Source organism: Mixophyes fleayi, chromosome 4 (assembly GCF_038048845.1).
Source record: "Mixophyes fleayi isolate aMixFle1 chromosome 4, aMixFle1.hap1, whole genome shotgun sequence".
NCBI classification, from domain to species: domain Eukaryota; kingdom Metazoa; phylum Chordata; class Amphibia; order Anura; family Limnodynastidae; genus Mixophyes; species Mixophyes fleayi.
In genome coordinates, this window is record NC_134405.1 from 281,310,774 (window position 1) to 281,337,307 (window position 26,534).

General features: G+C 42.1%; 1 long non-coding RNA gene across 1 annotated transcript; it reads right to left on the minus strand.

Annotated features, from left to right (window-relative positions):
• Window positions 1–23,456: 23,456 nt before the first annotated feature.
• Window positions 23,457–26,312, minus strand: LOC142150149 (uncharacterized). The gene is made up of 3 exons (XR_012691047.1): window positions 26,240–26,312; window positions 25,256–25,397; window positions 23,457–23,950 (listed from the first exon to the last, which is right to left on the minus strand). It is a non-coding gene; the product is annotated as an uncharacterized LOC142150149 (long non-coding RNA).
• Between the last annotated feature and the right edge of the window lie 222 nt (window positions 26,313–26,534).

Sequence of the window (26,534 nt, forward strand, 5' to 3'; positions counted from 1 at the left end):
ATATCAGCCCTTGCATCATTTCTAGGGGTTTTAAAATTAGCCTCATTCCACTTACACTGAATATTTAAAGTAGTAAGTTCATCTGCGCTTAACAGGGCATGAAACAATTGCAATATATCTGAAAATGTGTGACTATGTGTTTTGTATAATCTTAGCAATTTAATCATTACCTCTGCAGGTTTAGTTCTATAATCTTTACATTCAGTAGCAATTAAATTCAATTCAGTTCTTGTCCATGGGACATGAGCTACCCACTGTGCACCTTGGTCATATAGTTATAGTTCTTAAGGGAAGCCTGTGGACATCAGGAGATTTTCCAGACCATCTTGGAGCACTGGTAATGTTACTTGCAGATATATTTGCATAATCTTTACCCATAAGGGTTTTTTTAATCTCTGTAACAGAACCCCTTACTGTTCCCCTTACCCCTTCCTTACTGTCCTCATCAGATATTTTAGGCTCATCAGACCTTACAGGAGTTTCATCATCTCTTTTTGTTTCTTACACAATTCCGTCTCCCAGTGTTATATCTATTTGATGATCCACTGGGAGAGGTACCTGTGGATACAGCCTTCTTTGTGCCCCCAGTACAATAGGTAATAAATCAGATATTGGGTTGTCTTGCTCTCCTGGTGCACTAGGAGTTTTAACTGCCATATATTGATCAATATATTGTAAATTCAGGACACCTTGTTAACACCATGTTAACCATTTATGCACGTATTGAACAGACTTTTTTCCATATTTATGGAACATAATTGCTGCCAGACTCCCAGGGGAAATTTGGCTTGTTCAGTGTAGCTACATGTTATCCCATAGTGCAGCTTAATCTTTTCTTTTATAGTCCAACTTATTCAGTATCTGCACGATGGTAATAGGGCTACAACCACTATAACATGTATCACCCCTTTATCAGCAACAACCGTTTTAGGGGAACCACACTTTTATCTTGTCAGAAAAATCCTGGTGTTATCACGCACACGAAAACTGACCAGATTTAGGCCCCATAAAGGAAACCCTTTCACACTCACATACATGCAACCTTTCATACTATGGTTAACAAGGTTAAACAGTCTCTTTGAGAAACAAACAGCAATTGGAGATTCTAATTGGTACCAAATCTATACTTATACATCTATACAAACATATAAACTGTTCAAAAATACATTTGCAATTTCATACTTACATAGACAACCATAAATACCTTTTCAGCAAAATCAGAGAATAGGAGACAGAAGTATATAATCAGAAAAGATAAAATTTTACCTTTGTGGCCCCAGTTGAATATATAATTCGTCTCCCATCTGTGGATGTGTTGGCTGATAGTTATTTACAGATGATCTCGGTGCTGACCTCCATAATTGTTGAAGCACTTGGAAAGCAGTAAGTGTTAAAAAAGCAAAATTCATTTATTCTTCCGATATGTAATGTATGAGTCTTAGTTCTAGGGAAGAATAAGACTGACTATACAGTCAACTTACTCAGATTATATACATGAAAATCCACCCCTCTAACAGATGTCACAAATCATATCATATACTTTCAAATAATACACTACAAAAATAAAGAAATCAATTATAAATGCTTTTGACAGATATTTCATCATACAGAAAACCTATATGTTTAGGTCAAGGAGCATGTGTGACCTTTACATTCCTAAAACTTATGCCTACCTAGAGCATCTGGTATCTATTTGAACATCCTGTATACAATGAGACCCCCTACTCATTCTAAGACACATAGTAAGAATTTAACCCTTACACAGAATACATGAAATACAGACAATTCAAATATTCTATCTGAAAGCATACAATACATTAATAATATTTCATCCAACTTATATAATTGTACCATAATTTAATCTATTACACTCGCCAACGCAAAATCAAAAGTTCAAAAACAGAGTTAATAATATTCCCATCCACCAATAGAAGCTTCCTGCTTTACATTTCTATTTCTGTTGACAACATGACCATAAATCCCACCCCGCAAGCTCGTTGCCTAGGTGTAATCCTTGACTCACAACTATCCTTTGTTCTCCACATTGACTTTGACTTTATATCATGTTGCATACATCTAAAAAAAACATTTCCAGAATATGTACATATCTCACAAGACACTGCAAAAACTTTAATTCATGCACTCATCATCTCCCGCATCGACTATTGCAATATCCTTACTGGTCTTCCCAAAATCAGAATTTTACCCCTATAATCTATTTAGCATGCAGCGGCTAGATTAATTTTCCTTGCAAATAGTTCTTCCTCTGCTGAGCCACTCTGACAGTCTCACCATTGGTTGTCTATTTTTTTAATGAATCCAATATGAAATTCTTCTGCTTACATACAAGGACATTAACAAAATTGCACCAACATACATCTCTTTACTTTTTTCAATATATCTCCCAACTCGACACCTCCATTCTGCACAAGATCTGCATCTCTCTTCCATTCTCATCACATGTTCCCATTCCCGGTTACAGGAGTTTTTTCAGGCTGCACCCACTTTGTGGAATTCCCTCTCTCTCACAATAATGCTATTCTCTAACCTTCAATCGTTCTCTGAAGCCCACCTCTTCAGACAAGCTTATAATATTCCTCAACCTTAATCTCCCTAGGTTACGTTATTACCACCCTCTACACAATTAACACAAGACAGAAACTCTGTGACCAACATTGCCCACTAAGTACTTTTACATTTGCATTCTAGCTGAGTCAATTTACAATATGATGTATCACTTACCCTCGTGTAGCAAACTCCCATTGTCCCATAGTAAGCTTGTAAGCAGGGCTCTCTTACCTCTCTATCTGTATGTATTACCCAGTATTGTTTTATTAGTGTTTGTTCCCAATTGTAAAGTTTTCTGGCACTATATAAATAAATGATAACGATGATAACGAGTTTGAAGAGGATTCTATAAAGGAGAGGTAGCCAGTGTAGGGCTTGACAAAGAGGGGAGGCAGATGAGGACTGGCAAGAAGATTAGTTGGGCTCAGATCCGTAACTTAGAATTCTAGCAACTGGGGCAAGAAAAACTAATGCCGCCCCCCTAGCCCTCAATTTTGACCAAATGCATCTAAAATATTCCAAAACTGCACCCCCCTTCAGCATTGCGCCCTGGGCGGTCGGCCCTATCGCACAGCCCTAGTTACGGCCTTGGTTGGTCTGCAGCATTGAGTATGGACTGAAGAGGAGCAAGATGGGTGCTGGAGAGGCCAACAAGGAGCAGTAATCAAGGCGAGAGATGATAAGAGTTCTTAAAACTGTTTTAAAACATTATTGTACCCTCTCTGTTCAATACACTAAAAGGGGACACATTTTCAGTGCAAGTTATGCACTCTGGGGCCTAGGGATGGGGAAAAGCAGACTTAAGTGCCCCAAACGCATTATCCAAAATTTTTAGCAGCAAGAATTGTCGATCTGTGTCAGTCAATGTACCTCTCTGCTCCTGTAGTAAATGGAAGTGAGTGCAGTGAAAAGAAAAATAGTACAATTTTCACAGAAGGCTTCAGAGATCTAAAACATCTGCCAAGTTCACATACAAATTTCATTGGATCATAGGATGTAATAGATATGTTTTAGGCAATCTGGGCACTGAAATGCCATGAAGGAACTCTTGTGCTTAATAAAAGATAGTATCGCTTGCCTAGTAAGAGATAGCTGTATCCACCTTCAACACCAACATCCCAGCAGAATCTGATATAGGTCAAAAAGGTGAGATTGCAGTCAATTAAGATGCTGTGACTTATGTGACCTACACCCTATGTATAATTCTACCTATTCACATAGTGCATTTCAACAGAGTAAGTTTGAATGCCTACCACTCACAATTTGCAGAGAAGCACCTCCCTCTATTTTAAGTTTTTTTTATTTATGTATATTATTTAACTGTTAATACACAGCATTTGATATACAGTATATTAATATCCAAATAGTAGCTAGTCATTGGGCAGGGATTACTGACTAAGGTTTTGCAGGTAAGGCAAGCAAATTCCATAAAGTGTACCAGTCAGCTATGCACTGTGGTTATTTTGTTGGCTTAGCTAATGTTCATGAGGATTAAGCCCATAGGAACCAGAACCTCATGAATTTATCAGGCCTGTGAGAAGCAACATCTATGTGATGTTATTTGTTTCTAGCCAACTGGTTACATACTGGCTCAACCTCCAAAATGGATGCCTCCATTGTCTGTAAGTGACTGTTTTATCTTGCAGCAGTGTGAGAGGTAGAGAGGACCAGGGAAGAGCAATATCCCCAGTAGCTAAGAGCAGAAGTGGTGATTGTAGGATTTATGCAGTGCTTTGAAGTTGTGGTGAATGGTGGTGTAAAACTTATTGACACCAAGTTGGTTTGTCAGTGATTTCAAATCACTTTTAATGTGTTTCACTATCTCAATGCACCTTAATATCTTGAATCTTCATCTGTTGTTCCTAATTGTAAAGTCGGCAGAAAGAACAACATGTAGCCAATCAGATGGCGGTGTCATGTTGTTCTCATGATGTTGCAAGGGAAGCAACAAACAGATATAGTAAAACTGGCAGAGTCCCTCATTCACACAGAATAGTGATGTGAGGCTTCTGTCAAACTAGTGCAGTAAGGGGCATATTCAATTAGGATTCGTGGCTACGTATGTAAAGTGTAATTATGGTAGCACAACATTATGGATTTGCGGTACCAGGACCCATGCTTCCACGCGTAATTGCGGGCGCAAATCCTAATTGAATATGCCCCTAAAAGTGTTATGTCAATCATACCTCTATAATTCCAACTTGTTTTTTCTATTGTTTTGAAGTTGATTAATAAAAAAAGAACACCAACTGTTGCTCTGCATAAAAATCTGAACATTTTTCTCAAATTAGCTTCAAAGCATTGCATTTTTGTCTGTGCAATACAAGAAGCTCAACATTTTAGTGTAAATGTACCCTAAGGCTGTGAAGGAGTGTATTGAGTGGTTAACTTCAAGTAAGGGGCAAGCAGTAGATATTGTGTTAAGTAATAAATAATATACGTATAATGAAAATAAATCTGTGTGTGCCAAGCACACGCATTTTAAGTGAAATTTCTTTATATTTTTTCGCAAGTTAGGGGAGGACACAGGTGTATGGATGCACAACTCAGTGGAGGGCACAAGTGTCAGGCAGCACAAGTCAGGGAAGGGCACAAGTGTGTGACAGCACATGTCAGGGGAGGGCACAGGTGTATGGATGCACAACTCAGGGGAGGGCACAAGTGTGAGGCAGCACAAGTCAGGGAATGGCACAGGTGTGTGGCAGCACACGTCAGGGGATGGCACTGGTGTAAGGCAGCACAAGTCAGGGAAGGGCACAGGTGTATGGATGCACAAGTCAGGGGAGGGCACAAGTGTGAGGCAGCACAAGTCAGGAAATGGCACAGGTGTGTGACAGCACAAGTCAGGGGAGGACACAGATGTGTGGATGCACAATGCAGGGGAGGGCACAGGTGTGTGGATGCACAACGCAGGGTAGGGCACAAGTGTGAGACAGGAAAAGTCAGGGAAGGGCACAGGTGTGGCAGCGCAAGTCAGGGGAGGACACAGGTGTGTGGATGCACAAAGCAGGTTAGGGCACAGGTGTGAGGCAGCACAAGTCAGGGAAGGGCACAGGTGTGTGGCAGCACAAGTCAGGGGAGAGCATAGGTGTGTGGATGCATAACTCGGGAGGGCACAGGTGTGAGGCAGCACAAGTCAGGGAAGGGCACAGGTGTGTGGTGCACAAGTCAGGGGGGACACAGGTGTGTGGCAGCACAAGTCAGGGGAGGGAACAGCTGTGTGGGTGCCCAAGTCAGAGAAGGGCAAAGGTTTGTGGGTGTACAAGTCAGGGGAGGGCACAGGTGTTTGGATGCACAACTCAGGGGAGGGCACAGGTGTGAGACAGCCCAAGTCAGGAAAGGGCACAGGTGTTTGGATGCACAGCTCAGGGGAGGGCACAGGTGTGTGGGAGCACAAGTCATGGGAAGACACAGGTATGTGGGTGCACAGGTGTATGGGTGTACAAATTGCATATCCTTGGGTAGATTACATGTCCACCATGTACACATCATGCAGTCCCCAGGTATATTATACATACCCCCCCCTCTTTCCCCCAGGAAACATCATATAGTTCCCGGTTACATTTTACATAATTCCACTGTGCACATAACAGTCACAGCCACTGTCGGGTATATTATGCATAGCCCCCTGTATACATTGCATCCAATAATTTTATATGATATATACCAAAATAAATGTCTGATCTGCTAACCTCAGTTATTAAGTATTTAAAAATTTTCTCCATTTTTGTATATTGGTTAACTTGATCTTTACCATTATGGATTACCATAACAAGAACAAAGAATGTCTGTAGATAATGCTAAATATTGAATGCAGTGGTTATGGAGTATTGTCGTATGAGAAAGTTAAATGCAAGAGTTGTATCACATTAAGTACAGTTTTTATACTGTTGTGGTACTTCATGTGCAAAGTACATTTATATTATGCGGTTTATCATAATGTGTGGGTATACATTCTCCTGTATTTACCCAATGTTATAATATTTAGTGGAAATCTGCCTTATTCACATATAGTAAAATGTCAGAGAGGTCCTGTGGCGTTGGCCCAGGTGCTGACACTGTGCAGCTGGGTGTGGTAGGATATTTCGGCACTTACAATGCCGACAGACTTTACACCGAAGAAAAAATAATGATTACTATAACAGCGACAAGCTCCAAATATCTACTTACCATATAAGAGACAGTTTCAATTAGCTCCACATGTAAAAAGTGACTTTCTCAAATATCTACAGTGAAAAATAACGTCACTTGTAATGATCAGAGTGAAAGTGGGGCTTTTAAAGCAGCAATGGGAGGACCCACCGCCTGTATAATGTAATCCAGGCAGTGGGTCCACCCATTGCCACTTTAAAAGCGCCATTTACATTCTGACCATTACAAGTGACGTGATTTGTCACTGTAGATATTTGGGAAGATGGGAAAGCGGAACAAATATTTAGAGATTTGAGGGCAAACATTGATTTGGGTCTACAAGGGTATGAGATGCATCTCTGGTAAGCAGACCAGAGATGGGCAGAAGAAGGGAAACAAATATTTTGTTGTTTGTATTGAAAATGTTCACTGTTTTTTAATGGTCACGGACTCCCTGTGTACTGAAGCATACTTGTGCTTCCCATTGGTGTTGAAGTTCTGTAGGCAGTAGGGTTAATTTGCCTGGAAGTGGAAGTTGCCTGTGGAGTGGTACTGGACAAAAGGTATACAATTGGACCGGCCTGAAATGTCGTTGGTTCTATGTGTGTGGCCATCGGGTCAATATTGTTTCCTGTGAGAGATTCCCCATCTGTGACCTATAAATTATGTCATAAACCAAGCACTCCATCTCTGTTTGTATCTCTTTGTTTGCATTCCTCATTTTTTTGCTAAGCAGGTCAAATTCATCTGGTTCTTTTGACATCAAGTGGTTAGCAGTCTCTATAATTTTCCACGTAACAGCGTTACTTTGTTCATACTCACGTGCCATTTTCTTTCCCCTCTTGCCTGTTTGATCCACTTGTGTCCGGGTGACCTTACCATTGTCATTTTGTGTGTGGGTCCATTTGTGGTGTAGAAATGGGCTTTCCTGGCTGTCTTCTGTCAGCTGGGTGACGTGTTGTTGTCTCACATTGCTCTGCCACAGCAAAAAATACTTCTTCGAAAAAGACATCTGGCTGTGTAATCAAAAGTGAAGGTAGAATAGTTAGTATGACAGTATGTGCATATATTGATTTAACATTACAACAATCTTTCTGCTGATAGTTCCTATCGGCAGAATGTCGGATAATTGGTCGTGAGTTTGTACACACTGCAGAATTGGAATGACGTACCATTGCTGAGATTTTCAACTCAGTTTGAAAATCTTAATTAATGATTTCAGTGGCTTTGGGACGACTATCGGTCATCTTTTCATTGTACATACTAGGGCGATATCGGGCCGAACGGTCGTTTATCGTCCAATTGACTCAATCATCGACTGAAAACACTGTAGTGTGTACCTAACCTTACTTCTGTGTAGGGCTGTAGAGAATCCAATTTAAAATCAGGTATAATTCCTTGATTGTTTAATCTGATTGCACACACCGCATTGTGTGCAGGGATCTAAACATCTCATATCTGCCGCTCTTCAGATGGCACCTGGTCAATAGATTGATTAGGGTATAAAGTATGATGGAGGATGGCTGGGCGAGAATGGGACATCTGGATCATAAACACTGAGCAGCATCTGTGGGTCTGTTAGTGAGGAGAGACCTTGTTGCAGGGAGTATAATCATTTGACTGTGAATATGTCAACAATATAACTGTTGACACCAAAATCATGACAGTGTAAATGTCAACATATTCATTCTGTTGACATGTTTAAAATTGTGACATTGTGACTTTCGACAATGTCAATATCGACAGTCACAATGTTGAAATTCATGTGTAATGGGAGTGCCTGCATGTCAAGGGAAGATGCTGGTTTATTATAGGCTAACCCAGTTCTGTATAGATAGCATGATGTGTTTTAACTGCATAAAAGAAATGCTCTTTATCAGCAGTGCATGATTGTGGTCTCAATATACTGTATCTGTGTGAAAATACCGGGTTCTCTGGCACAATTCTACCACTTCATGCTGGCCACCCAGGGGTTCCTTACTATGCTAAGAAAGCCTATCCAGTACCTTCTAAGGTTCCTATAATCACTCAGGCAAATTCAGTTAGAAAAGTACATTTATTGTAATAAAAACAATCACTAGAATATTATATACACACAGTAAATAAATGCCAGTCAGGTTTACCATATCATCTGTCTCTTACCCCACTAGCTTAAGGAGTTACAGTCACCTGGCTGTCCTGACTTGAAGACCCATGGATTTGCAGATGTAGTTCCCTGGTAGAGAACGGCAACTCAAACCAGCCACTCTGCAGCTTCCACCCATCAATCATCAGAAAGAATATCACCTCCCCCCTGGAGTGGCTCCCTATATCTAGGGTCAAATTTCCATAGTGTTTTCCCCTCCCTGGTCAAACCCCTGGGTCTCTCCCTCTTAAACATTAGTATGTGCTGGATCAGGGGCTTGGAGGGGGTAGTGGAGATGAGCTGTGCTTCTTTAGAAGCTTCCCTGATGGGTTGCAGACAAAATGTCTGGACTAGTCCTTTGGAGGACAATGGATGCTAATTGGCCTTCCCCAACTTCAGATATTAGATATCAGTCAGCCCCTCCTGAAATTACCCCCTTCTACTACTTTATGATGTCACAGGGTCCCCAGCTGTTCCTTGCTTCCTGAGAAAGGAGGGGGAGAATGAATATAGCTACAGCCCCCTCACCTGTATCCTGGAATCTCATCCTTAACCATAACCCACCTGACTTCACTTTAAGAACAATGAATAACAGCTTCACTGCAATATCAACAATATACAATAACCAATATACATATTTACAAAGAGCTACAATATCCCCTTATCCACATGTAATTAGACACTGCAGTTGTACTCTGGTGAGCTGGGGAACAAAACCAGGGCTATTACAAGTACATGTCATAATCCACATTTTGTGAGAAACGAGGGACAGGCTGGTTAAGGTGTTATCAAACTTGTTTTGTCACAATCTGCAGCTACCAACATTCATCGCACATAGGGGAGTTGCAAAAATATATACTTATTTCATCATCAAAATGCAACAGACCACCCCTCTGAGATGACAAGGTCCGGTAATATGCGCACTTACAAAATAATTCAAAGAAGACATTGGTGCATGAGGTTTCACATCTGGGAAACTTTTATTACTGTACATAATGGCAGAGATTTAATTTAAGCAGAGTACTAGTAGTCATACTTGAATGCTCCAGTTCACGTTCTTCTCACCTCCCTCAACTGACACCAGATACTAAGGCCCCACTTTCCGCTCCCTTCATTCAGCCAGCACAGCACCTACCCTCACTCATTCAGCCAGCACAGCACCTACCCTCGCATCTGACAATGTAGAAGCCCTGGTCCCTTCCCTTCCCCTTCCTTCTATGTTGCACAGCTCCCTGGGCAAGGAGACAGAGTAATTGAGATTACAATGAAGACCCTTCTATCCTTCTCAGAATTTAAACAGAGCCTGCAGGGGAAGTCAAATAATTGGATATGGTCATATCAAATTAATATCTATTAATCAGATTGTCTATGTCTGAAATTATGTAAATAGCACGCTACGGAGTGGAGGAGCGTAATTAACCACAACATGTGCAAATACTTATACACACATTTACATGAACACATACACTTGTAATTAGTTCATATTAAAAATAGTTGCAACACATAGTTATTTATAATGAAATGTAACAGAGTTTATAGTTAAATATTATAATGTTATATACACTTTAGTGAGATCTAAGGTTCAGGAAACAGGAAACATATCATGTCTAGTATCATTCTAATCCCCTATTTATCCTCAGATGTCCGGTTCAATCGCTTAAAGGATCGCACCTTGCGTATGCAAGATATGGGTTATAGGGAATAAATTATCAGAATGGTATTGTGTGTGTAATGTAAAATAGACCAGTTTGAACCAGCTTTTGGCGGGAAGATTAGTATGCATCTTTTGGAGAGCTGACCCCCACCCTTGGAGGGCATCGTTTGAACTGGCCAATGACCTGCATTATACTGGACCATCCTGAAACCTGAACCTATGGAAACATGCCAAATCATCTGTATTGTTTTCACTGTATCACTAACTGTATATAAGCAGGAGCTCTGGGCCCAGCAGACACTCTTCTCAACCACAGACTTCAGGACTGAATGACTGTATGCTGGATCCAGGACTTCTGCATATGTAATCGGCTGTACTTATATTATTGAATTGTTACTCTATTGCTTTTTGCTATTAAATCGCATTGTGCTTTGGAACCACACAATTTGAGGTTGACAATCGTAATTGGATAGCGACTAGACGCACATAACAATTTGGGGGCTCGAAGCTGTGAGATCATGCTACCGGAAGATTTCGCAAAGCCTACGGATTTCGGTTCCTCAACAAAGAGTGGAGGATGCATCATATACGGGTAAGAATGTGTTCAAGGCCAGTTTATCATTCTGTGTTGTGAAACTGAATGTCCATTTTGTGTAATCCAAAGAGCGCTGATTAAAACCTAGGGACAAGAAAGAAAAGCTGTTTATTTTATTGTCACTGTGCGTTTTAATTGGATTTGTTTTGCATAGCGTATGTGTACTTCCTGAATTGCGTATGTGTATTTCCGGTATTGTTGCCATGTGTTTAATCATTCGTTATACATAGTCCTGTTATATTTATAGTATGATCAATTGTTAAAGCCTCTGAAAACTTATTACAATCACTTGGGAAATTAATTTTCTGCGCAGAAAACAAAGGTGTATGTGAATTGTGTGATTATAAAGTAAAAAGTTGATTTAGACAGAGAGTATCGGTTGCTGTTTGACGAGACAGGTAGGACAGCCGATGACCGGTATACACGGCAGGCAAACTGGTGGCGAAAACAAGAGTTTTTCGTAGCACGCCCAATAGTAATCGCAAAGTTTATTGATAGTATCTCTAAGCAGTGCGATTGGACCGCACAGTACAGCGTGTGACCGTGATTGTGACTTGGGAGGGTAGCTGGAGGAAATATGCTGGCAAGGTTGGGTAACACCAGTGCTACCAGTTGTAAAATACTCAGCAGGTGTGCTGGATAGGCAGGGTATTGCGAAGTTGATATTTCTGTGCTCCCAGTTTCTGTGTTAGGTTTTCTTTGTTGAGTACGCTGACAATCGCATGTTGTTGTTCACTTGTACTTAGTCGTTAAGAAATGAGTAGACGCAGCTTGTGTAATTCGTCCATGGTCAATAAAAATCTCTAGTGGTAGTTGTGTGCTGCGAAGTGTTGGAAAAGTCCGTTTCCACATGGGTGCTAAGCAAACGCTAGAAATGGTCAATGATGTGTTGCCTAAGGAAGGGCCGATTGGTTCGGTGAGGTATATTATGTTTAAGAAATATATGTGTACGCAATGGCGTACTGTCACAAATGGGTCAAGATGACCAAGGATTGTGTGAGACCCTTTCCCAAGGTTGGTAGTTTCGATTCAGAGGTGTTAAGTAATGTTAGAGATAAAGTATTGTTGATCAAATCAACAAAAAATAGAATTGAAAGTAATAACTGCTTAAAGTTATGGCAACAGAAAGGGAACACGTGGCAAGGCAGCCCGTGCACACCATAAGGAGGTGTTGCGAAGCACCGATGTATCCTGGAAGGAAGCGTTGCGTAGTGAGGAGAAGTAAGCGCAAACGCGTCCCTACCGCCCTATGCGGTTGGGGGAGTAAGTACAGCCGATTCAAAAAATGTTCAAAATGAAACGAGCAATTTATATCCTGTTTTAAGCCAGTTTATAGGTAATGTTTCTGAAGAAGATGATGAACCCACTGTTATTTCAGCCATTGCTAATGCAATTAACATGCTAGAAGTGCAGCGCAGACAAGGAAAGGGAGCGGTCCCACCAGCAGGGGCAGCGGCTTAAATTGGTGAGAATAGTGGAGAAGGTAATAGGAGGGGAAACAATCATTGTAACGAAAACAGTAATTCCTGCAAATAATCCTAAATGTAGTGATTTGGTTGGTTTGCATCCTGTCCGCACAATAGCAGTTCCCAATGGGAAAGCGGGCAAAGATGTTGCAGTTCCTATAAAACATGTAGCAATGCATTGCCCTTGGACTAGATCGGAGCTACATTCAATTATGTCTGATTTCCCAGATCCTAAAAAGAGTTGGCCAGATGTCAGAAATTCGTCAAAGACTTGGGTAATGCACATGAGCCAGCCAATAAGGATTGTCGAGTGGTGTTGAGGGCCTGTCTTCCTCCCAATATTGATATACAAAGTTTATTAAGAATTGTATGTTGGAGGATGACAGATCCTTAACAGATGATGATAACCAAGAAAATATTAGGCGAATAAACTCACAGCTGGCCATATACTTTCCAGTGGTAGTGAACTGTAGCCAAATTTTCACTAGATAGTGAAACCGCAACAGTTTATTTTGCCAGAGCTCTGTCAGCAATGACACAGTACACAGGAATATCTGACATAAAGGATGATGTGCATCACAGGGTAGTAGCAGTTACAGTACTAGTGGATGGTCTCAAAGAAAATCTGAAGACCAGGGTACAAACCTCTTTGCCTAACTGGAGAGGCATCACGGTAGATGCACTTAGAGAGTCTGCCGTGGAGCATGATAAAAACATAGGTAAAAGGAAAGAGATTCAGAGTGATAGGCTAATGATGGTGAGTATCCAGGCTTTAGAGGGACTGCACACACGACCACAAGCTTACAACAGCAGGGCTGCCATCAGAAACTGTGGGGCCCAGTACTAATTAATCTGGCAGGCCCCCCCTCCTCATACATGTGCCCCCCTCCTTCTTCGCCATACATGCATCCCCTATCCCTCATCACAGTACATTCCCCCCACTCCCTTATCACAGTAAATGTTCCCTTTCCCCAAAGTAAATGTTCCCCTCTCCCCCCCAATCACAGTAAATGTCCCCCTTTCCCCTCCCCACATTCACAGTGAACATCCCACTCCCCCCTCCACAGTTAATGTCCCCTCTCCACAGTAAATGTGTCCCCCTCTCCCCCCTCCACAGTTAATGTCCCCCTCTACCCCCAATCAGAGTTAATGTCCCCCTCTTCCCCCCAATCACAGTTAATGTCCCCCTCTCTCCCCCAATCAAAGTGAATGTCCACCTCTCCCCCCAATCACAGGTAATGTCCCCCTCTCCCCCCAATCACAGTTAAGGTCCCCCTTCCCCCCTCCAATCACAGATAAGGTCCCCCTCTCCCTCTCCACAGTTAAAGTCCCCCTCTCCCCCCCTTCCACAGTTAAGGTCTCCCTCTCCACTCCACAGTTAAGGTCCCCCCTCTCCACCACACAGTTAGGGACCCCTCTCTCCCCCCACAGTTAATGTTCCCCTCTCTTCCCTCTAATCATAGTTAATGTCCCCCCCCCCCCCAGACACAGTTAATGTCCCCTCTTCTATCTGCCCCTCTCCCGGTCACTGATACACTGGACCACTGATCACTGATACAGAGGATCTTTTTATGAAAACGAAATAATCGTGTCTTAAGCACATTTTGAAATGGGACACAATAAAGTAGTAATAAGGAAAAGGGAAGACACAAATGATCTAATAAAACTCATCTTAAGAAGCACTTTCTTTTTCTTATTTCACAGTAACTATTTTTTAATTTAGTTTGTGTCAAATATGTCACTTTGTAATTGGGGATAAATGGATCGTTTTAAAGAATTATAATAAGGAGTACAAAAATGTCAATGGTAAATGCAATTGAGCTTCATGTAAACAATAAGGGCCTGATTCATTAAAGCATGCAAAATTAACATATTATGTGTTGTTTTTTTTTAAAAAAATGCATGTAATTCGAGCATACGCATGTATTCAGCTAGAAGTGGATCTGAAGAAACGCTTCTTGTTGAATGCGGGTCTAGGTACGCTCTGCATATACATCACATGACTATTGCAGACAGACACAATATACTGTACAATACATAGGTGGAATATAAAGGTGCAACAGAACGCAATTATTGCTACATATTGATAATATAGGGCCTGATTCATTAAGGAACGTAGGCAAGAATTTGAGTAAGTTTTCTTACTTAAGTTTTCTGGCCAAAACCATGTTGCAATGCAAGGGGTGTAAATTATTTTTTTTATTTTGCACATAAGTTAAATACTGGCTGTTTTTTCATGTAGCACACAAATATCAACTTTAAATTTCAGTGTACAAATAAGCTATCAAGTATCAGTTGGAGTATCACAATGCTCAGTTCTAGGCCCTCTACTTTTCTCTATCCATACCACATCTCTTGAAAAACTAATAAGATCTTTTGGATTTCAGCATTATCTCTATGCTGATGATACCCACATTTATCTATCCTCTCCAGATCTCTCACCTCTGTTATGGCAGGGGCGGACCCAGACATTTGCCCTACCCGGGGCGATTTTAGGGGGGGACGATTTAGGCCCCGCCCCCTTTCTGTGTTCTAAGGCTGCCGGCGGCTGCACAGTATGCAGTGAAAGTGTGCTGTCCCGCTGCTCTGATTGTGTTTAAAACACAATCAGAGCAGCCGGGCAGCATACTGTCACTGCTGAACGGACTTGCACAGTGTGCAGCTGTCGGCAGCAAGCCCCTGGTAGAGGGGGCGATCGCCGCGATCGCCCCCCCTGGATCCGCCACTGTGTGATGGCCCCCTTTATTGTCTTTATTACATTTCATTTTGGATGTGCTCTCGTCAACTCAAACTCAATCTTTCAAAAACAGAGATAATAATATTCCCAACTGAAGTTACCTACCTGACATTTCTATTTCTGTTTACAACATGACAATAAATCCTACCCCTCATGCACGCTGCCTAGGTATGATTCTTGTCTCAGACTATTTCCTCCACAACTTTTTACTCCACATCAATTCTAGATCTAAATCCTGTTACATACATCTAAAATACATTTACAGAATATGCACATATATCACTCAATACACTGTAAAAACTTTAATTCATGAACTCATCATCTCCCACATTGACTAATGCAATACAGCCCTTACAGCCCGAGCCAGACTCTCACCCCTATAATCTATTTACTATTTTGCATGCAATGGCTAGTTTATTCAGTCCTTGCAAATCGCTCTTCCACTGCGGATTTGCTCTGTCAGTCTCTACATTGTTTGTCTGGTATTTACTGAATCCAATATAAAATACTTCTACTAACATTCAAGGCCATGAAGAAAACTATACCAACTTACATATCTTCACTCATCTCAAAATATCTCGCAACTTGACACATCCATTCTTCACAAGGTCTGCGACTATCATCCACACTTATTACTTGCTTCCATTCCCAGTTACAGGACTGTTTTCGAGCTGCACCCTCTTTTTGGAATTCCCTCCATTGCACAACAAGACTTTCCACTAGTCTTCAAACCTTCAAGCATTCTCTGAAAATCCACCTCTTAAGGCTAGTGTAAATTTTCCGGTAGGCCAGTGGTCAAACAAGGCTGCCCGGAGGCTGTCTCGTGTATCACTTTTTTATTTTTTGCCTTTGACCTTTAATTTAATGCTGGGGTAGTTTGGTGCTATTAATTGAATGTGGGACTAAGTTTGGGGAGGAGGGCTATTTATTAAATGTGAACATTATTTATTTAATGCCGGGATGGTTGTAGGAAATGGTTATATTAAAGGTAAATGCAATTAGAGATGTTCACTGACCCCCGTGTTTTGACTTTGGTTTTGGCTTTGGATCTGGATTAAGTTCGTGTTTTGGTTTTGGCAAAAACTCCCTAGCTTGTTTTGGTTTTGGTTTTTGGTTTTGGATCTGTATTTTTTAGAAAATTAGCTAAAATATGCTAAAATCACATAATTTTGCTCTTTTTTGTTCTAACATTATTATTAACCTCAATAACGCTAACTTCCAGTCATTTTCAGTCAATTTTGACCACCTTACAAGTCACAATATAATTTTCATCCACTTTCAGACAAAGACTGCAGCGACCTGGCTGGATGCTAAACGATAGAGCAACGATACAAACACATGGCAGTTCATAGCACATCTAAAAAACATTGCCACACAGCTGTGGCAGAAAAACAAAAGTGGTGCAAGATGGAATTATCCTTGGACCCTCCCATCCACCCTTGTATATATTGAAAAGGACATGTACATTTTAACAAAGCAAGCACTCCAGCGACAAGGAGTGCCACTTTTGTGGCTGAAGTGCTTGGTTTGTTTGGGCACCCACAAAACAAGCTACCAATAGCTTAGCTGCCTTTAGCCCAACAGTGCTGTCAATGAACTCTACATTATTAAACCACGTTTGCTTGTGCTGCATCTTTAATCTCCTTCTTTTCTCAGGATACCTTCCTCTCATCCCACAAGAACTGCCAAACTTATATAGACACAGGAATGGATTTTACAACTGGAGTGGCATTACATCTGCTTCAGACAGACTGTGACATGGAACACGTTGGCAGCATGGATTCCGTCATCTTGGAATACGCTGTATTGAACAGAGATTTAAACCAATATATAGATGACGTTGAGGAGACCGTACTTAAATTAAAACATGACCCACTGGATGACATCCCAGATTTAAGAGAGCTTGTACACGAGAGATACACTGCGCTTCAGAAGAATAACACAGAGGAGGCCATGAGGCAGGATGATAAATATGTCCAGTTTAAAGAACAGCTAAGAGACCTAAGAAAACAAATGGGTGTGTCACCGGCCCCTGCAGATGAAGATTTGGAAGATGAAGATGATGAGATCTCCATCACCCGGAGCACTCCTATAACACAGTTGGAGATGGTGAACCCAGTGAAAAACAATGTATGTAGTCACACGTACGAGAGAGAAGCAATTGAAAGGATGACTGAAAACAAACTTCAGCACTTATAGCACATGTAGGCAACATTGGCACACAGCGGTAGCTGAAAGGAAAAGTGGTGCAAGATGAAATTGTCCTTGGGACCATCCCACTCACCCTTATAATGGATCTTAAAAAGGACATGCACGGGGTGTGGCTTGGACGCCATATCAGGAGGAACACATGTAGTGGAGCTCCGGCTAAACTGCTCCTATTCCCCCAAAATTTCGCTGCTGAACCTGGCACAGCTGGCAGAAAAGTGGGGCTGAATGCCCTGGGCATGCGAGGGAACCCTTAGATACCAACTGGACGTGGTACAGACCACCTAACTACCAGACGGAGAGTGCGACCTACACTGACCGCCGAACCTAGGGTCGCCTGTCTGGGTGTACCGAGACCCCACCGGGAGGAGCAGCAGCCGAGAAATGGACCCCACCTGCTCCAGTGACTTAACGCAGGCCCCGCCTGACATCCCCCTCGGGTAATAGATTTTTTCGGGCGCTACGGAGGTCCGGGAGTCCCTATGTCTCTCCAGGAGGAGCTGAGCTGAGCCGGCCGCTGAGTATTACCTGGATCCGGGGAAAACATCCGTCTGCAGCCTCGAGGCCTCACACCGTTGAAAAGGAGGGGTTATGGTGAGCGCTCTCTAATGAAGGGTAGTGTAGGCAGCCTTGGGGACTAGGAGTGGTAAGGGGAGTTCCAACCCCTAAAGCATAAACAGTGAGAACAAAGCAGTGTCCCCTTGGCGCACAGTTAGAAATACTAGTATCTATATAAATGCCTTTTATTGCTCAGTATATCAACATGTGAAATATACAATTGAAACAAGTATCAAAAAAGGCTGCAACCTTATAAACAAAGTATCAGTGAGTACATATATACACTTCCATATATAAGAGCAAAACAGACAACAAGAGCACCACTGACGCAGTTCCATTCATCACCCAATTTAACAGAAACTCGAAACAAGTAGAGCGCATCTTCATCAAACATTGGAACATACGGTTAGGGGATGAAAAATTTAAAAATATACTTCCTGAAAGACCCAAATTCATCTATACCAAGGCCAGAAACCTCAAACAACAATTAGTAACTAGCACTATCCCCCCCAACAAACGCTCCACACCAGGAACCTAGCTAGGATAAGGGATCAAAGGATTTTATCACTGCAACAGATGCCAAGCATGCAAAACAAGCCATGTGCATAGCACCAAACCAATTGTCACGTTTACATCACACAGTACTGGGGAACAGCACAATGTAAACAATAAAATCACCTGCGATACCACAGGGGTGATTTACCTACTGCAATGCCCCTGTGGCCTCCAGTACGTTGGAAGGACCATTAGAAAATTGCACATACGCATAAGTGAACACCAGAGAAATATCAGAAATGGTTTAGAAAAACATAGCATATCTGAACACTTCCGCAAACATCACTCACAAGACCTCTCCCTGCTCAAATTTTTGGGTATTAAAAAAAGTAGAAAAACCATGGAGGGGTGGGGATTTCACCAAACTCATATCACAAGAAGAATCGAAATTTATCTTTAATCTGCAAACTTTAGCACCCAAAGGTCTAAACATAGATTTTGAATTCAATCAGTTCCTATGAACTCTAACCCCTTGACTATTTAACCATTACTGCCCCCTATCTCCGATGAACTGCATTCAGATAATTAAATATATGTAATATACTTATGTACCTACCTGTTTGAATTCTTCCTGTATTATTAACCCTTACAAGAACAACTTCTATTCAATTGCCGACACAAGAAGCATAGAAACTTTACCTGTGAAGCCTATTGGCTTGCCTACCACTCCATCACAAGCCCTGAGCAAATTGGAAAATGGCCTCTCAACAACCAATCATGTTATTCAATCCCTTCCATGGGCGTATTTAAGGAACAGCTCCCCCTAAGATCCACCTCTTCCCTGACGAAGCATTGAGCGAAACGCATTGGATTTGACACTGTACTTCACTCCACAACTTGTTCTGGACATAGAACTAACCAAGGACCTTTTCCCTACAATACCGCTGCATGCGCATGCGCACAACTGACCCAGCCGCGGCCGTGACTGTGGAATAAATTAAGGATCTTAGCTGCAGCCGAAGACAGCTCTCGTGCTCGGGAGGAGTTTACCAGCCCTGGACAGGCTAAGTGCGAGTACACAACGTCCTGACCCACTGTTCGGAACTGTAGACTTGTCCTCCACCCACGGGATCAGTGGATTTTACCGGCAACCCGCAGCAAGTATCGGAACCGTGGCCACACTGCCCATGTGAACTTCTAGTCTTTGGACTATTGACATTTATGTTTGGACTTATTTTTCTGGACTACAATGCATTACTGAAACGTGTTGGTATTGCCTATCAATCGTTAACACCTATCCAACCTAGACTCCGCACGGAGCAGTATCCATTTGCTTTTATTGCCAATTAGGACTTTGAAATACACGATGAATAGGAGCTCCATACCCACATCAGCAGTACATTAACTGGACTTTGAAATACTATGCAGTTATGTATTTGTGTTTGTGTTTAAAGGCTACTAACCTAGTCCACTGTGACCTACTCACACCGTTGATACCGCAGCGGTCTCTGGCCCCATCGGCATCCCTCCTCGCTCCACTTCCGGTCCGCGTCACGCAGCTTCCGGCCAGCACTCTCGGGGGGGCACTTGAAGGAGAGGTGGACCTGTGAATAGGGTTGCGACTAAATCCCCTTCACCGGTACCTACACTGCATGGGAAATAGCACACTCAGTGTGAGCCAGCTAAATCCCCTTCACCGTAGGTACCTGGTACATACACTGCATGGGAAATAGCACACTCAGTGTGAGCCAGCTAAATCCCCTTCACCGAAGGTACCTTTTGGCCCCCTGCTGGCCGGGTCATGAATTGGAAGGGGATTTAGCCAGCTCAGGGAGAACCAGCTAAATCCCCTTCACTGAAGGTACCTTTTTGATCCCCTGCTGGCCAGGTCATGAATGGGAAGGGGATTTAGCCGGGTCACAGTGAATTGTCTAAATCCCCTTCAGTGTAGGTACATTGACTGTATGGGGAAATAGGATTTAGCCAGCTCTTAGCCACACTTGTACTGTCTTATATTACTGAGGTTGTTTTTGGTGATGGTAGTATCAGTACTAAATAACATGAAGATGGATAGTATAATATGTAAATTTTATCTTGAATTTGTTTCTAGGTCACCTAAAAAAATAATAATATTTATTTAGCCATTTTTTTTTAAAGATAAAATGAACTTATTGGGACAACCTTTTAAGAGGTAATTTCTCTTGTGGTTACTCATAAATGATCCATATGGATGTGTAGAGATCTAAAAACAAGATAATTTTAGAGTGAGAAATAGAGAAACTGAAGATACAGGGTCATAAATTGGAAGTAACAGCAAGAAATGCAAACTGAAAGGTCAACTCAAAGTGAAGAATAATGTGTAGATATTAGCCAATGAGAAAAGTTATTTGCAATTATTATTTTATGCTAGAACATTAATACACATTAGCATGCATTAGATATAGACGAAGAGCCCCCTCTCCCTCTCTATTCACAGAACTTGTTTTCACCAGCAGACAATTATAGTTGCCAGCTCATTTGTATGGTGTTACTTAGTATTCTCTATGTCTGGTGCATGTAGATTTGCTTACAGATGTTAACTATTATACTTGTATGCTTTGTAGTGGATAATTTAGGTTATGTTTTAATCATACTTGCCCACTCTCCGGGAGACTCCCTAATTCTGCATAGATCTCCCGCAATACCTTGTTGGTTTTCCCGCATCCTGCCACTTCCCAGTGAAGTGGTCAGGATGCGGTCCTCCATGATGTGAGTCACAGCAAACAGCGTAATGTAGGCTTTGCCACCTGGATCATATTAACACGGCTGCATAAATGTATCATTAAGGGCGGTATCCAAATGACACGATCCCCTGCCCCCCCTTCAAGATATGTTCAGATTTTAGGGTTAACATTTTAGTTAAAAAAGTACTTGGATATACCCATGGTGTATATTTTACTCAAGGGGTACTTATGTGGCATTATTAACCACAATGGGTCTGGTGACTCCCCAGTCATTGCCTCCTGTCCATGTACTAGGATACCTCTTGCCTATCCTAATCCTAATCCTACTGGAACCATACTCAAGAAGGGCACTGAGAGTAGGTATGGCAATTATAACAAGAGCGCAGAATGGTGAACAATGGAAGTAAGGCAGACAAGAGGAGGAATGATTCTGATGATGCCCCATCACAGTAACCTCTTATATATATAAATCATTGGTCTGCTTGTCTATCCAGTTATGCATTCAGACACCACTGCACCGATTGTGATGAAACCAATGCAAGATGGTCCAGTTGGATCCTGGCCAGGTTTTATGGAGGTTAGGGTCCCAGTAGAACCTCCCGTTGGTGTACGCTGGGCAAAACTTTGACCAGGGGAGCCTGTCCTGGTCCTTCCACTAGATGGATTTCAATGACATTTAATATAAAAACAAAAATGACACTGGGCAGCCACCTAATGGGTGTGTTGGAAGAGCTGCTAAGCTTATAATTATTTTGAAAAGGTTGACAGTTACATCCAACTCATTGATAACTTAATAGCTTGAAGATTTAAACACAGGCAACGGCAGGTACTTCAGCTAGTAATTAATAAAACAGGATCTATATTCTTAAGATTATTTGCATAATTGTCTTTCTTTCAATGCCACAGCTTTTGTCTCTCAGCACTTATTGTGGAGGGCACAGCGTGCAATGAAAATTAGAGTGGACCACATTTGTGCACGGCAAATTTAGAATCAGACACACACCTAACTTAAAATTACCTGGACTGAATAAAGATGTAGTTAGTGGCATACTGTACAATTAAACACCTGTGGGATTACGATGGATCAGTGGCAAATTGCATTACAAGTTACTTGTTGCTGATATAGGTGGAAAATGAAGTTTATTATGCGGGGACCCTTCTTATAATCAGATGTGGTGTAATAGACTTCGTGCTAGATGCATTTTTTTCGAAAATTTGGACATATTTTAATCATAACAAGTGTGAATATGTAATAATTGTCAGGCTAAAAGCATTCAATAAAAAAAATCCTAATATGTGGCAGATGGTTCTCATAATATATTGGTAAATTATGTCATTACTTTTTTTCAAAAAGATAATTAAGAGAATAGATAGTATATTATTTGCTTTACAATCCTTGGTTCAGCAGGTATACTTTATGCATTTATCTAATATTTTGACATGCTTGTAGGACACAAGAGGAAAGCGTGAAGGTCTTTTCCACATATAGACATGTAACAAATATCTAACATACAGGGGGAGGGGGGGTTGGGTCAAAACTTATCTTCCAGGTCTGGTGGCTTGTAAACAAAAAAAAATGTGCTACATAAAAAGCAGTGTATATGTGCTACATAAAAAGCAGTGTATATGTCCAAGTTGTGGGTAGTGGTCCTACGTGTGTAACTTACTGTACATTGTGAATTATTGTGCACCATTTTCACAGAGAGACTTATGGCATGGTATCAGCACTAAATAGGTTATTGAAATAATTAGATCACACACAGTGCAAGACAATGGGGTATATTTACTAAACTGCAGGTTGGAAAAAGTGGAGATGTTGCCTATAGCAACCAATCATTTTCTAGCTGTCATTTTGTAGAATGCACTAAATAAATGATAGCTAGAATCTGATTGGTTGCTATAGACAACATCTTCACTCTTACAAAGCCGCAGTTTAATAAATATACCCCCATGAGTATGCTGGTCCGGCCAGCTGCCTGGATCAGTCACCCCCTCCTGGGTCCTCCATTGCTGGGGGAGAACCTTGGTCGGCATAGCAATTACAGGTAAAGTACAGACTTGATATACTAAACATTGAGATGTTTTTGAGAAAGTTTAGCAAGCAAAGCAACAATAAAAATGTAGTAATTTTAATGGTGAAATAAATAGTTTATTACAACCTTACCTCTCAAATATACAAAAAAGCTGCTTTAAGTAGGTTACATTACAACGTTCAGCTGTCTGTAATATGTTACAGCACACACAAATGTCTGATAACGTCCATTTACAATATCAGGTAATATATTCCAGTTGCTGGTCCTCATCATAACAAGCTACAACATAACTATCACTCTTCGCGGTAATTTCATCAGGCATTGTCAGGTGGATAATAGCATGAAGTTCGAGAGTAGAAATAAAATAATAAACTGTCTCTATTAGGTTTCTTGCTTTCTCCTTCGTTAATATCGCTTGATGAACGGACACTTTAAAAAAGAAAACCCATAACAGTCCGCTCAAGAACGTGTCCTTTTCCCCTTTGGAGCGCAGCTCTGGTAGAAGTAAGTCACAAGCACTATTTGAACTGTTCGTTAAACCGGTGAGTTTTCAGCATGATTTTGCAGTTAGAGACAATATTTGACAGACAGAGATTCTGTTGAAGATTTCCAGGGGCAGCATTCAAGAAGGGTTGTAGTCCTGAGAGCGGAGGTAACCTGGAAGAAGCAAATAAAAAAAGTGTCAGTGTGAGCAGAAGGTTGGTATGTACAGAGACTGTGATAATAGATGTAACAAGTGGAAATGGATATGACGGCACTAAATATTTTTGTAGTGAAAATATAACTAAAATGGAAGACAAGATGATTTCAGTAGGACGACAGTAATTAATGATGGAGAGTAGAGAGGTTATTCCTGCAGCAACTATTTTAATGGATTGTAGGGGATCAAGATATCATTACAGCAAGATGGAGGTTGCAGCAGTCTGGGGAGTATGTAACAAAAATTGCTTTGTAGTACCAGGAAAAATGTTTTATTTCTGCAATGGTAATCAGTGAAGTAAAACATAGAAGAAATGATAGGATTTTTATACATAGTCCACTGGGAAACATTGGGATATAGTGTGGGGACCAGGCATACGGACACTATTTAAGCACCTCCCTCCAGAAATGCATTGGTTGCTGTTAAAAAGGACGCACCCACCACCAGTCCAGTGCCTAGTGGGGGCTTACATATACCCAGTATCGCCCACCTGACCCAGGCCCCTTAAGGAAACATGAAGCCTGCCCCAACTAAGAGGTATCCATTCCTGTGTTCCACATCATCTTGCTAAACCTATCTTCCAGCACTGTGGTGGGAAAGGTTAACACTCACAGTCTTGCCATCCTGCAGAGCACTGTGAAGCAGTGACTGCCATTCCAGTAATCACTGCCTGGGAACCCCTGTAGCGATTATGGCCATGTCCTGCAGAGGAATCCAGCACTATGAGTGGGGGCATTAGCGTAAACACCACGTCGTTACCTCCGTTCGTCCGCTCAGAGCATTAAACAATCATCCGCGCTGTGACATTGAAGTCGCTGACTTTGGAGACCACCCCAATAATAAAAAAATATGGCCTGCCACGCTGGGCAATTAATCTAAACTGAGGGCCTAACAGGAGAGGGGTATAGAGCAGGAGCAGTGTCAGTGAACTTCCAGAATTTCTTATATTGCCCTTTCGCCTGGTCCCTAAACTATTCTCCAATGGTTCCTGGTGTCCCACAATGAATGCCTGGAAAATATCAAAATTTAAAAGTTATGGATTAGTGAGAAGGCAGAAGTATGACTCCTAAAAAAGTGCTTAGAAAACTGGATGTATTGTTATTTTTGTGAGATAATTGATAAGTCTTTTATGTACAGTGTTGTGAGAAAATCAATTATACTCATGGCCTGTAATGAAAATATCATCTGAGCAAAATGTGACTAAATACAAAAACAAAACCACTACATCTATGGCAATAGCGGTCTCTGTATTATAATCTCACTTGCTGGTAAGCCTCTACTCCTCTTTCAAATAAAAGGTGCCTATTCTCATTTTGAAGTAAGAGAGGTGTCAGGATTGAGGCAGCGGGGCCTGTGAGGGAAAAGCTGGTAGGCGACAGTGAGACACGATTGTGGGCACGGGGCCTGTGAGGGAAAAGATAATGAGCACCATGGGGAATATCAGAGAAAAGATTGTGAGTGTTGTTAGGGTATTGTTGGTTGAGGAGGGGCCGTGTGGGGAAGAGGCTTCTCCCTCACATGCCCCCTCTGCCCACATGCTTACTCACACGCCCCCCCCCCTTCTGCCCACATGCTTTACTCACACATGCCCCCCTCTCTGCCCGGCAGCTTCACACATGCCTCCCTCTCTGCCATGCAGCTTCACACATGTACCCATCTCTGCCCTGCAGCGTCACACATGCCTCCCTCTCTGCCATGCAGCTTCACACATGTACCCATCTCTGCCCTGCGGCGTCACACATACCTCCCTCTCTGCTATGCAGCGTCACACATACCTCCCTCTCTGCCCTACAGCTTCACACATGTACCCATCTCTGCCCTGCAGCATCACACATGTACCCATCTCTGCCCTGCAGCGTCACACATGCCCCCCTCTCTGCCCTGCAGTTTCACACATGCCTCTCTCTCTGCCATGCAGCTTCACACATGTACCCATCTCTGCCCTGCAGCATCACACATGTACCCATCTCTGCCCTGCAGCGTCACACATGCCCCCCTCTCTGCCCTGCAGTTTCACACATGCCTCTCTCTCTGCCATGCAGCTTCACACATGTACCCATCTCTGCCCTGCAGCTTCTTCACACATATACCCATCTCTGTCCTGCAGCGTCACACATGCCCCCCTCTCTGCCCTGCAGCTTCACACATGCCCACTCTTAAACTGCAGCTTCCATCTCACACACACACACACACACACACACACACACACACACACAAGCTGCCTGTCACATTACCCCTCCTCTTACCTTTTTCTAGACGAGTGATTCCAGGAACAGACAGAATTGCAGCAGCTCCTGCACTGACATCCATACAGTTCTATCAGCCCGCCTTCACTGTGTACCATGTGACCGTTGTGGTCACATGACCCTGTGACGTAGGAAGGTACCTAAGCTGAAGGGGATTTAGCCGCTACCCTGTGAATAGGCACTCCCTGCTAGACGGCCCGACTACTGGCCCACAAATCACCAGCTCATCGCTACAAAGAGGCCCTGCCGCTGGCAACAACTGCGCCGATCATACATCCGGCCCCACGCAATTTCA